Here is a 12,395-nt window from a genome sequence, read left to right on the forward strand (position 1 = left end):
ATAGGCTTCTGTTTAGTGTTTACAGCTCAAATAGAGTTCTGTGTGTCTCCATGGATATGCGACTACAGACAGACTGGGGCACATTTACTAAGGGTCCACGGACCGCGATTTTCTGGAATATTTTCATTTTGTGTCGAATTGCCCCGGGATTTTGGCGCACGCGATCGTATTGTGGCCCATCTGCCCCGGCTTGCACGCAACAGAAATCGGGGGCGTGGCCGGCGGACAAACTGCGGAATTTTAAAAAAAATAAATAAATGTGTCGCAAGATCAGCACTCACATGCACCAGGAAGAGGAAGGTGATCTCCGGCAGACCTCGGACCCTCGACGTACAACGCACCGCGGGATCACAACAGGACCGGGTAAGTAAATGTGCACCACTGTGTGTAGTCTGGTTGTGAGAAAATATGCAAATATGTTTTCCAGGATGGGAAAAGGAAAACCACCCCCCTTTTGCTACCTTGTGAGGAAGCCTCATGCAGGCATGACTTACAGGATGGGAAAAGAAAAAAACACGCTTCCTTATGCAATCTTTACCAGAATCCTCCAGGGGAGCATCAATGGCTATAAGTCTCTACACATCTACAAGACGGCCTTAATTAGCAAAGTCCCCATTAGGAGAGCCGTTACTATCTGACCCTAGTCTGATTGTGCACAGATATGCAGTTTTATAGTTATCTGAGATACAACATGTGCTGTCGGATGAAAACCGTGAAAGTTTATAGCTCAGCAGTCCGTGCATTAATAACTGATGCTTAACTGCGGGTCCATTAAATTATATGAAGGCTTTCTCATGGCCTTCTGTTTTTAGTTCTCTTACACTCTGCTTAAAGGAAATCTACCATCAAAATCCATCATGATAAAATAGGGGCACCTACTCATAGATTTGGGCACTGTGACTGTGGTAATCTTCTTATATTTGTTATCCATGGTCTTCGTCCTTCTAAAATCAACTTTTAAAATTATGTTAATGAGTCAGAAGTGCTTAATGAGTCAGGGTGGGGTTGATCGTTCAGTCACTTCACATGGGGTTGGGGTTGATCATGCAGTCATTGTGCAGTCACTTCACATGCAGGGGAAGGGGGAAGTGTTCTGGCACAGTGTAACAGCCTGTGAAGCTGCAGCACAAAAGGGACTCTGGTAGTACCTGCCCCGATAAACTTTTGATGATAGATGTCCTTTAAACAGAGTGTGTAACTGAAAGCCAATGCAAGTGTGCATTTACCGTTGTTCTTGCCCAACTTGGAGCAAATTATTCCTGTAGCCCCTTCATTCTGTTGAAGTCAGACCTTAGTCAGTTGAAGTCAGACCTTAGCAGTTATAATTGGGATATCTTCACAATATCATCAATTGACAGGAGGTAAAATACATAAACTTGACTGATCTCTCCGCCCAAGTTGCTCTCAAACAAAACACTATGTGGATAATTTATCAGTGTGTTCTCCACAACTGCAAAGGTGCGAAGGCTTCGGAGACTCAGCAGATGGTTTGCCGACAGCAGATGTTTGGGCTCCCACATGTTGTTAAAGAGCTAATACTAAACATCTTGTAACAACAAAGCAAATCTACACAATGTTTTGGTTTCTCCAGGAACTTGTGTGTAGACATTTTCAGAATAGATTACAGCACCCCTATGGTGTCCACCAAAGTTTTGGGTCAACACAGAGAGAGCCTCCTGCTTAGTCGGAGCAAATCTGACCCCACCATAAATAATCATGCTTGGCGGGGTCTGTATGCTGGTTTAATCTCATCCCTGTTGAAAGTCAGTGGCAGGTTCAAAAGACCTCAGGTGTAGGGGCAGCTTAGAGGGGCAATCAAATCTACGAGTTCTTATTTGACTTTTTTGATGTTGTTCACCTTCCACATGATAGAGAAATTTAAGGAAACCTACCATCACCATCATCAAGCTGCAAGCTCAAGACTGGGGTAGGAGGGATCGAAAGAGGCTACTGGGGCATGGAGTAGTCGTAGCTGCCTCTCCATCCCGCGGCTACTCAAAGCCCCAGTAGCCTCTTAAGAAAATTTGCATATACATCAGATTTAAGTTTTATTAGGTTCTGGGGCACAAAAAGTTTTATTACAAAAAGCATGAGGCTACACTACACAGTAACCTACCATCCCAGATAAACCTTGGTAGGTAGCTCAGTGATGGCAGGTTTCCTTTCAAAAACTTACAACTGTGTGTTCTCAATTTTTAGAGGAGTTATTGCTACACAGTCAGACACTTTACCAGTATTGACTAGATGGCAGCACACCCTGTTGACAACATAATGGTAATGCCTGTGAGGAACCGAGGAACGGCACAAATGTAGCTCTAAATATAGATGTGTCAAGAGAGCTGGGAAGACATCTTATATGGAAAGTGGCAGGACTATATGGATCCTTAGGAATAGTGTCCCAAAAAGGCCAGGGTGGACTACTTTGGCCAGGGTGGACTACTTTGGCCAGGGTGGACTACTTTGGCCAGGGTGGACTACTTTGGCCAGGGTGGACTACTTTGGCCAGGGTGGACTACTTTGGCCAGGGTGGACTACTTTGGCCAGGGTGGACTACTTTGGCCAGGGTGGACTACTTTGGCCAGGGTGGACTACTTTGGCCAGGGTGGACTACTTTGGCCAGGGTGGACTACTTTGGCCAGGGTGGACTACTTTGGCCAGGGTGGACTACTTTGGCCAGGGTGGACTACTTTGGCCAGGGTGGACTACTTTGGCCAGGGTGGACTACTTTGGCCAGGGTGGACTACTTTGGCCAGGGTGGACTACTTTGGCCAGGGTGGACTACTTTGGCCAGGGTGGACTACTTTGGCCAGGGTGGACTACTTTGGCCAGGGTGGACTACTTTGGCCTTACTAAGCAGACCCGCTGGAGAAGAGATCTTTAAGTAAGTATAAGAGGTTTTTAAAGTATTTTTAACACTATATAACACTCGTGTGTCTAAAACAACTTTAACAAATTTCCTTTCGGTGCTGAAATTAACCTCTCATATTCCCATGGTCCCGGCCACACCATTTATTCTGTCAAGCTAAGCCAAATAACGAGACTCTGCCAAGTTCATGTTCAAAAGAAAAATAAAAAAATAAAAATCTCACACAGACTAAAAATGAGGAAATAAGAGGCTTCCCGTTTTCCCTTTCCTCGCAGACATTTTCCATTAAAGCCGCTGTGAACAGGACACTGATTGATCGCTGCCTCGCAGATACATGTGACTGTTTAGGACAGATAAATGGAGATACAACACATTTCATAAAGCAATGTCAATCACCAGTGGAAATACTTTTATTTTCAAAAAAACGTGTAAAAGACGTATTCATTTGCGGCGGAGGGAATACAAATTGTCAGCGTCTTAGAGGATACAATAAGACATAGGAGCAGAAGGAAAATAATAGGTCTGCTTAAACGGTATTCAGATAAATTTTAGATAATGCGCCATTTCATGACCAGTGGGAGAGTCCAACTGGTGGGATATCCACCCATCACAAGAACTGGTGACAACTTCATGTAAAAGAGGCAATTCCAAAAGGACTGATAGTTTGATGGGGTAAAATCTGATGACAGGTTCCCTTTAGGAATAGTTTTGCTTAGGGCAATTTGGTCTATCACATTCTGTATGTGTGTTGAATTTATTTATTTTTTTTTTTTAACTGGCCCAAACCCAGCATTTCCACCCTATGAAGAATATTACCAGGGATCAAGAGACTGCAGTGAAAAATTCTAGTATTACCGAGTACGGATTACAATATGATGGCCAATAGAACAGACCAAGCAATCTTAGGAAGATTTAATAGAAGTTAGGAAAGTAACTAAAAGTAAAAACAGAAAAACTTAAAAATTAAACATTTTGAGTTAAAGACTTGTCCCTACATAAACCCGATAGCGAGTAATAAAGTAAAAAACTAAACTGTTTATTCTGTGAAATTCCTCAGAAGCCGTTTAGTTAACGGGACTCGGCTGTAAACTACCCTGCAGACTGTGCCGCCCCGATCACAAGTACAAAAGGTCACAGCTCGGCATTCTGGTGCGATCCAAAGGGATCAAGCAACAAGGGGAGCGGCCGGGAAATGGGCTACAAGTAGAAAGAGAAAATAATAATTAAGACAAAAACATGTAACCTGTAATTAGTGCTCTAGCCAATAATGAATGGGGTAACTTAAAGAGACTAAACTTAAAATCTATTTTTTTTCCTTTGGTTTACAGCTCAATTTTACAGTGCTGTGGGGTCGGCAGAGGGGGCGGGGCCAAGGGCCCCCATACACTGTGTGAATACAGATCCACACTGAGAAGACCGCCCATGAGGAGCTCTGCCAGGGGGTGGTCCCTTTACCATAGCAAAACATCCACATGTTTCCAAAGTGTTACAAATGGAACCTCCTGCTTCATGAGGATAAGTTTCAAGGTGCTGTGATGGGATTTATGTAATATGTTTTTGTATATGAACCGAAACCACAACACAAGGGAGACAGAACCAGAACTAGTGGTGTTTTCTGCTCAAAGTTTAGCAACTTTTTTAACTAGCTTAAAAAAAAAAAAAAATTCAACACAGCAAAACCACTAAAAGTGTCTGAAAGGGATAAAATATATTGACTACATTTTTAAAAGGCATGGGTCCATCTCAGACCATGACTAAAAGCTGCATAGCGAAGGCTTAAAACTCGTAGATCTTATATATCGGATTTTAATATGATGTAATTAAAGATGCAATTTTAATCCTGAGTTTCGAGTGCTGGGTGAATGCCTAATTTTTCTCCATCTGACGAGGTAACGCACTGCAGATCTGATTTTTTTTTCACCCCACCCCCCAGTACCTCTGGAAATGGTTTGTGCTTCTTCCTAGAAAGATGTACTCTTCTGCGTGGATATGAATGGATTTACAATTTCCTCCTAAATGCTGCCTATTGTTTACAGAGCGAGGCATTTCTACCGATCCCCACGCGCCACGGCTAAGCTACTGCAATTATACTTTCTATACGCAATGCAACGCTCGCCTCTCCATACATACAGTGTATCCTTGAAACACCCTTTCCATGTCACGGCTTCATTATCAGATGGATAAGAAGAAATACGCTGCATTTATCTTACTCCATAATAGAACACAATATAACTGGCAGAGGAAAGAAAGCAGCGAGGATGGTATATGCTCAGTATTGTATGTGCTTGGCACAGATTGCGGCACAACTATTCAACTATGTCGCCCAAGGAGAGGCCGTGGCACAACTATTTCACCCACTGGGAGGCCAAAGGGACTATATTGCATACTCCTTTACTTTGGGGGTCACAGAAGTCATACGCCCTCACAGATCGGCTTGTTATCCACTATCCGGTGGTCCTCTGAGCGTATAGGTCGCTCTCCAGCGCTTTTTCCACAAGTGTTTACTGCTGGATGCAAAAAGTAAATGGGGCAGACAGAGGCAAAAAGGAGGGCAGTATAAATCTATGGATTCCGTGTGTACATAGAGGGATTTCCTGGCATACACACTAAGGCTACATTCAGACAAACATAAGGGGGACGTATATATATACGGCCGACATATGTCCCCCATAGACGGCAATGTGCGCACATGGGAGCTGTACCGCTCCGTACCCCATAGAAAGATGGGACAATTCCTATTTTCCTAAGGAGAGGGGTGCCCTCTCTCCGCGCGCCGCCGTGCTACGGTACGGCAGGCAACGGCAGTCTGAATGTAGCCTAACTGCGTCCATACACGCAATGTAACCGTCTCAGATGAGACAAAAGGGATGAAGGTGCTGCTCAACAAGAAGTTACAAAACGGTTTATAGATCGTAAAACGTTATATATAAAAAAACAATATTAAAAAGAGATGAAAAAATTTACAGAAATGTAATCCAAGACACAAAAAAAAGCACAACTGCTTAAAAAAGGTAAAATAATCATTCAGTCTCCTGTTCTGTGACCGGATGAATAAAATCCATTTTCAAAATTCATTCTTAGCCCTGGTCCCTAAACAAAGTAAACGCAGTCAGACGCTATTGACCGTTTTTGATGAATTCCGGCTTTTGAAGCGCCAGGTACAATTGAATTGGAAAAAAAGATGTCTATTACAAAAGGAAACTATGAATTTTGTAAAACAAGAAAAAAAAAATTGAAAAAAAAAACCAAAACACAATATAAATATCACTATATAGTGCATTGTTCTGAGATCAATAACAGGCAGATTCCTTTTTAGATTAAGTTGAAAAACAAAACAAAACAAAAAAAAAAGCTTTTGTTGAAGCTATAAACACACACGCCCCTAGTGATAGGGAGCGATTAAAAAGTTTCACATACACAGTATTGAGCGAGCAGTGTCATGGTCAATAAGCGTAGCCTCGACAATGAATTGCTGAATCGAAGATTTTCTGCTCAACAAAACGTGAAGCATTGTGCGAGCAAAAATCATCGGAAAATCTAGTCTGTTCCGGTAACAATGGGGTTAAGAGGTCCAGACCAATTACAGGTACAGAGGAATGTCTACTCTTCAAAAGAGATGACCTAAAAACTAACAAACACAGGAGTGGAAATTCTAAAAAAAAAAAAAAAAAAAACGTAGGTTCTACATGGCATTAAAACAAACGGTAAAAAAAGGTTTTGCTAATTTTTTTCAGAAAAAATCTACATATCTGCCTCTAAAAGGCATCTTCTGTATCTGTCATTGTAGAGAGAAGTCTGTTTTATGCAAATTGCCTTCTTGGTGCACTAGGGGCGGGGCAGCGCCTGTTTGTGTTCGTTTTTCTTTTCACTGGCATCCTCACCAATTATTTTAAGGGACAGCGCTCGGTGGTGGTGAGTAGCGTAGAATGACGAAAATGAGTAAGTCATCATTAGAGGATACTGCGGTGTGAGTTAGCCTGAGCGGGCTGTGGAAGAGGCTACTCCACGCCCCAGTAGCCTTTGTTGTCCTCACTTTGCTTGTAAGCTGTAGCTGTCTCGCTGGCTTCTCTGGAGCGTGTGGCTCTGAGAATATTGGTGCTACAGCAAGAACTACTGCGCATGCACAGAGCTCTGGAGAAGCCGTGGGAACAACTACAGCTTACAAGCAATGTGAGGAGTGTGACTAGGACAAGCAAGTAGGTGGGATAGTAGAGGATACTAGGGCATAAAGAAGCATTCGCTGATTTGCATATTAGTTTGATAAAGTTTATATTAGGTTTGCCATTATAAAATTATTTCACAAGAACAGTTTGTCTGACAGAAGGAGGAACCTACCATTGGATCTACCAACTTCCACGTTCCGACCACATTTACTGGACCAATCAGGAAGGCCATGAGCTCCCGAATATATGGAGGCACCACTGTACCATTCATACAATCTAAATATAACTGCATAACTAGGTTATCCAGTGCACTGGGATATGCAAGAAACCACCCTAGAGGTAAGTCCGGAGGGTGGTACAGATGGAGTAAAGCGGAGCAATGGTTACACCAGCTGACACACACCTTCTATAACAGCGGTTCTCAACCTGTGGGTCGCGACCCTGGCGGGGGTCGAAAGACCAAAACACAGGGGTCGCCTAAAGCCATCGAGCCACGATTTTATTGCATTTTTTGGCACGAATACAATATTCTTGTACATGGTTTGGGGTCACCTCAACATGAGGAACTGTATTATGGGGTCACAGCATTAGAAAGGTTGGGAACCACTGTTCTAGAACCAGCGGTAACCTAGAAATGACAGCAAAATGTTTAGATTCTAAAGGAGAAGAGGGCACATGGGTCTCCTCATTTTAGACGAGCAAACTATTTACTCCTCTTCACATGGTAAGAGAAAGAAGTAGAAATCAATGCACAGAATGAAATGCAAAGACGAACAAATGGAGCACAGCTGTAGGGCGGCAGAGGTCACCGATGTATCATTCTACATTTCTCGCTTATTAAAGGATTGGTTATGGTTCTCACTTAAGGCCGCTCATGTCAGCGCACAAGAACCCTACCGAATACTACTGGAAGACGTATGAGGGCGACGTACACGATTAGTACATACTCTATATTACAAGCAACGTACTAATATACAGTTTCTCTGCTTGCAAGTTGCTTCAATATAGGCCACCGTTCTATGATGCAGGAAGTACTTCGCTGGATGACTTGCTATGACATCATAACCTCACATCATGTGACCATGAGACAAAGAGGGAGCTACCTGCAAGGGACTGGTTACAATGTAATTAAAGCCCATTGTGGTCATGTGACCGGAGATGTCACATGGTGTCCGGTTACAAGTCGCTAGGCTTTCTGTGCCATCCCTAACCCATCACATGCCTTGAGAAGCATGGGTAGGGGCTGGAGTCTGGAGTCAGAAGTCCCACCTTCTACCGGAAAGTTTGGCACGGACAACAGCTGCAGAAAAGGGCTCCCTAAATGACCAGACATAGATGGGAAAAGTCTGGATGCAAAAACACTAAACCTCTATTCAACCTTTCTTAAGGCATGGGAGAGTTTTCTCTTTTTTCCAATACCATTTTGAGACACCATACAGAGTCCATGTGGTCTACATGATGGCCCCAGTCCAGCTGAACCATAATCAGAAAGATTTTTGGTACTCTACTGTCCCATATTAGACCCGCAATTTGCGTGGTACAAACCTCACTATCAATTCCTCTGGTGCAGTCTTTAGTGGTGTCCAGAAATGCAGCCAGAACATGGATCACGTTTAAAGGCACAGGTGTTCCTATAAAATTATGTTTCGAGACAGTTGTAGGCCTCAACCATACTGAATAAGTAGTGGTACAGTTCTTCGGCAGAGCAAACACCCTCAATTTACATATTGTTCATCTACAACTTTATTCTCAGGTAAAAGGAGGAATTAATCGGGGTAGGGATTTCACACAAATCCAAAACCATAAAAAAATTTAAAACTTACATGTCTAGCCTCGATACAAGGAGCTGAAGGGTATAGCTCTCATTTTGGCATAGGAATAGTCTTGCACAAAAGGAGTAAAAATATGACAATCCTAATGCTCTGCGTCTCCAACCACGCCAGATGTTGGTCTCTTGTAAGAGTTTTGGTGGGTGATCTGCAGAAGAGGACCATATGTACATTACACTTCTTGTCTGTAGATTGTTTGCCTCATTCGCACGTCGTCATGTGTTCTATATTTGACTTGAGTGAAGACAGAAGCCTCTACTTTCATGTGGTTTTGAATAACTTGTAAATCATTGGTCACATCCCGCCCATAACATGTTGGGTTGGTGGTGGCAACAACTCAAGGGTTGATACAAACTATATACATCCAATAATTTTTTTAAATAACTTTTTGATGATGGTCAAGATAACATTTCCAGGCGTGACCGATGTTAGTAGATGCAACGTACAGACGTTTTCAACCACTTTTCAAATGTGTCCAAATCTACTTGGCTTGTTGACTTTACTTGTCAACCTTTGTCGTGACTCGTGGCTGCTTTCTTCTCTAGGCGGAGTAAATGTGCAACCGATGGACGAGTCTGTGTCAAGAAGAAAGCAGCCAAGTTCAACTTTAATCTACATAAGTAAAAAAAGACAAAAAAATGGAGGCGCTACACACTGCAAACCCTTATTTTTACTGTATAAGATAATTTCTTGCTATGGGGCCATCCAGATTTCGGCCTTCTCCTACGCCGTATTACAAAGCTAGGTCCATGGACTTCCATCTACATGGACTTGGACTATTTTTTTTTTAGCTATTACGGTTAGTAAAATTTTTTCTTTAGCGGGATAATTTCAAGTGATTTAGAGCCTAAAAACCCTCTAACCCACCCGAACATCCAAACAATGCAGATTTGTCTAGTAAAAAGCTCATGATTATGGAAGGGTCAGAGCTCATAACAATCCTAGAATACATAATGAAGAAAATTACCATCGGAAATATTTATAAAAAAAAAAGCAAAAAAAAAAGCGTAGATATAAGTAGGCGATGAGGCAGAGTATGAAGATAGCAGATAATTACGGAGATGGAAGTCGGCTTTTTAATGAAAAGCTCCAGTGAACCTCTGAAAATCCCAGAAATCCTAGAGATTTTTGCTAAACCAATTCAACCATTATATTCAATTAAGTTGTTTTGCTCAAGTCTTAAAGGAACGTGTAAGCACCTTTTGGTTTATCATTGTAATAAAGAGTGGTCAGTAGTAGAGTAGTGGATTATAATATAGGCCGCAGGGCAGTAGCCAAGGGCCCAAGCCTTCTAATAGGCCTATGGCCACCCAAACCAACTAACAAATTTTTTTACCGAGAAGAACTTACACTCATGAAATCCTTCTACATCTGTTCCAGCTCTCAATACACATGAACTCAAGAGACATTTCAGGACCTTTGAAGGTCCTAAAAAGGTCCTGAAATCCCAGATTGAAAGCAGCAGAAGGGTCATATTCTTCAAGAAGCTGATTCTAGTATCATATTTGGGATGCGAAGACCAGACTTGTAGGGGCTTTAATATTTATACACCAAGGGCCTGTAACAGTCTAAACCTCCCCAAGCGTGGTCCACATTCTAGTTCCATTCAATTAGCCGTAGCTTCTTGGTCATTCAATGTCAGTGTGGCAACTGCAGGTGGTCCAATGCCACCAACTTAAATCTGGCACGAAATCCACGGTGAATGTGGATTAGTTCGGATGAGAAATCTGCTTCAGGTCCATGTTAGAAAATTGACATACAGCAGATCTACAAATTTCCAGTTCAGGTCAATTTCCATGCTAAAAATCTACAGTATGTTTATAGGACCATGCTCACACATTAGAAAACACAGGGCAGCACGGTGGCTGAGTGGGTAGCACTTCTGCCTTGCAGCGCTGGAGTCCTGACTTCTAGTCCCACCCAGGTCAACATCTGAAAAGGGGTTTGTATGTTCTCTCCGTGTTTGCGTGGGTTTCCTCCGGGTCCTCCGGTTTCCTCCCACACTCCAAAACATACTGGTAGGTTGTTTAGGTTGTGAGCCCCATGGGGACCGGGACCAATTTGACATGCTTTGTGCAGCGCTGCGTAATCTGTGTGCACTATATAAATAAAGAATTATTATTATTATTACTACTATAAGTGCATAGAGGAGATTAGTACCTCCCGAATGTAGATGGGTTTAGACCCTTAGAGAACTAGCTCTGTTATGCCTTGATAACCAGCAAAACATGTGCTGCTAATTCCTGAACGCAAACTTTTTGGTCTAAATGTAAATCTATGTTTGGGAGTTAATTCTCCCTGACACACTAGAATTGTGCTGCAAAATGTAATTCAAGCGTAACGTGTGAAAACAACCTTAGGCTCTAGAAGATTAGGCCTATCCATGAACAAATCATTCAATTGAACTGGCGCCATCAACCAATTTTTGACATGACCCAACCTCCATTCAATGACAGCAAGAGGAAACATTACATAAAGGGACTTGAATAAAAGTAAAATGAGTAGGCTTTATTTACGGCAGCCCAGAAGGGCCAACCCTAAAGCAGCAAACCGGATGCATCACATTCTATATCTTGATACATTCCGTGCCTGTCGTTGCCTGTCTACCTTTATTCAAGAGACCACTGGAGCGCGGCAAGACACAAAACACATCAAACCCGGAGTTTGGCGCGTCACTGAAAAGCTCCTCTCTCTGGATACAGCCCCCATGGCCAGTCACATTACTAAGAAAACATTTGTCACACATCTGTCAGCTGCAAAACAATAACAATTCACAGACTCGGGCTCAGGTGAAACGCAAATCTCGTAGCCAATTCTTTTTCACAGAGGAAATAAAACAAAATTACTTTAGAAATGTTCCACAGTCAGGCAATCTTATCTACAATACACCAATCAGACACATTCATTACACCTATCACTGCAGGACTCAGATGGAACCGAAAGAGAATTATTCAAATCCGGAAGCAGCTGTACGGAACGTCACTGCGGATCCTCCCGGAGGAGACTTACTCCCAGGTCTTTCAATGGCTAAATGCAACGACTACTACCATTTACATTGCCGGTGCGCAGCCACGTCACGGCGGTCATCATTGCCGGTGCGCAGCCACGTCACGGCGGTCATCATTGCCGGTGCGCAGCCACGTCACGGCGGTCATCATTGCCGGTGCGCAGCCACGTCACGGCGGTCATCATTGCCGGTGCGCAGCCACGTCACGGCGGTCATCATTGCCATCATGTCATCATCTTCAACTTTAGTGCCGGAGCATCCAGTCATGTAAAATAAACAAACCACCTCTTCATTTCTAAGTAGTCCTGTCAATCATATTGATGTTTAGAGTCCAAGGGGGGTTGAAGACTATTTTGTGAGAAGCGGCATTGGCTAGGGAACCACTGACCAATAAAATGGATGCCAGACCACAAGTCAAGACACAGCACATCTGCTTAGAGCTACACGCGCACATGAATTGATTGTTGCTCATCCTCCGTTCTCATTTTGACAGCTAAAAGCAGGAAGAACACAATCCGAGATCAATGGTC

General features: G+C 42.9%; 1 protein-coding gene across 1 annotated transcript in view; it reads right to left on the reverse strand.

The window, feature by feature from the left end:
- Positions 1 to 12,395, reverse strand: part of PKP4 (plakophilin 4) — a 181,670-nt gene that overhangs the window by 125,836 nt on the left and 43,439 nt on the right. The gene's annotated exons all lie outside the window — the stretch shown is intronic.

Source organism: Engystomops pustulosus, chromosome 8 (assembly GCF_040894005.1).
Source record: "Engystomops pustulosus chromosome 8, aEngPut4.maternal, whole genome shotgun sequence".
Classification (NCBI taxonomy): domain Eukaryota; kingdom Metazoa; phylum Chordata; class Amphibia; order Anura; family Leptodactylidae; genus Engystomops; species Engystomops pustulosus.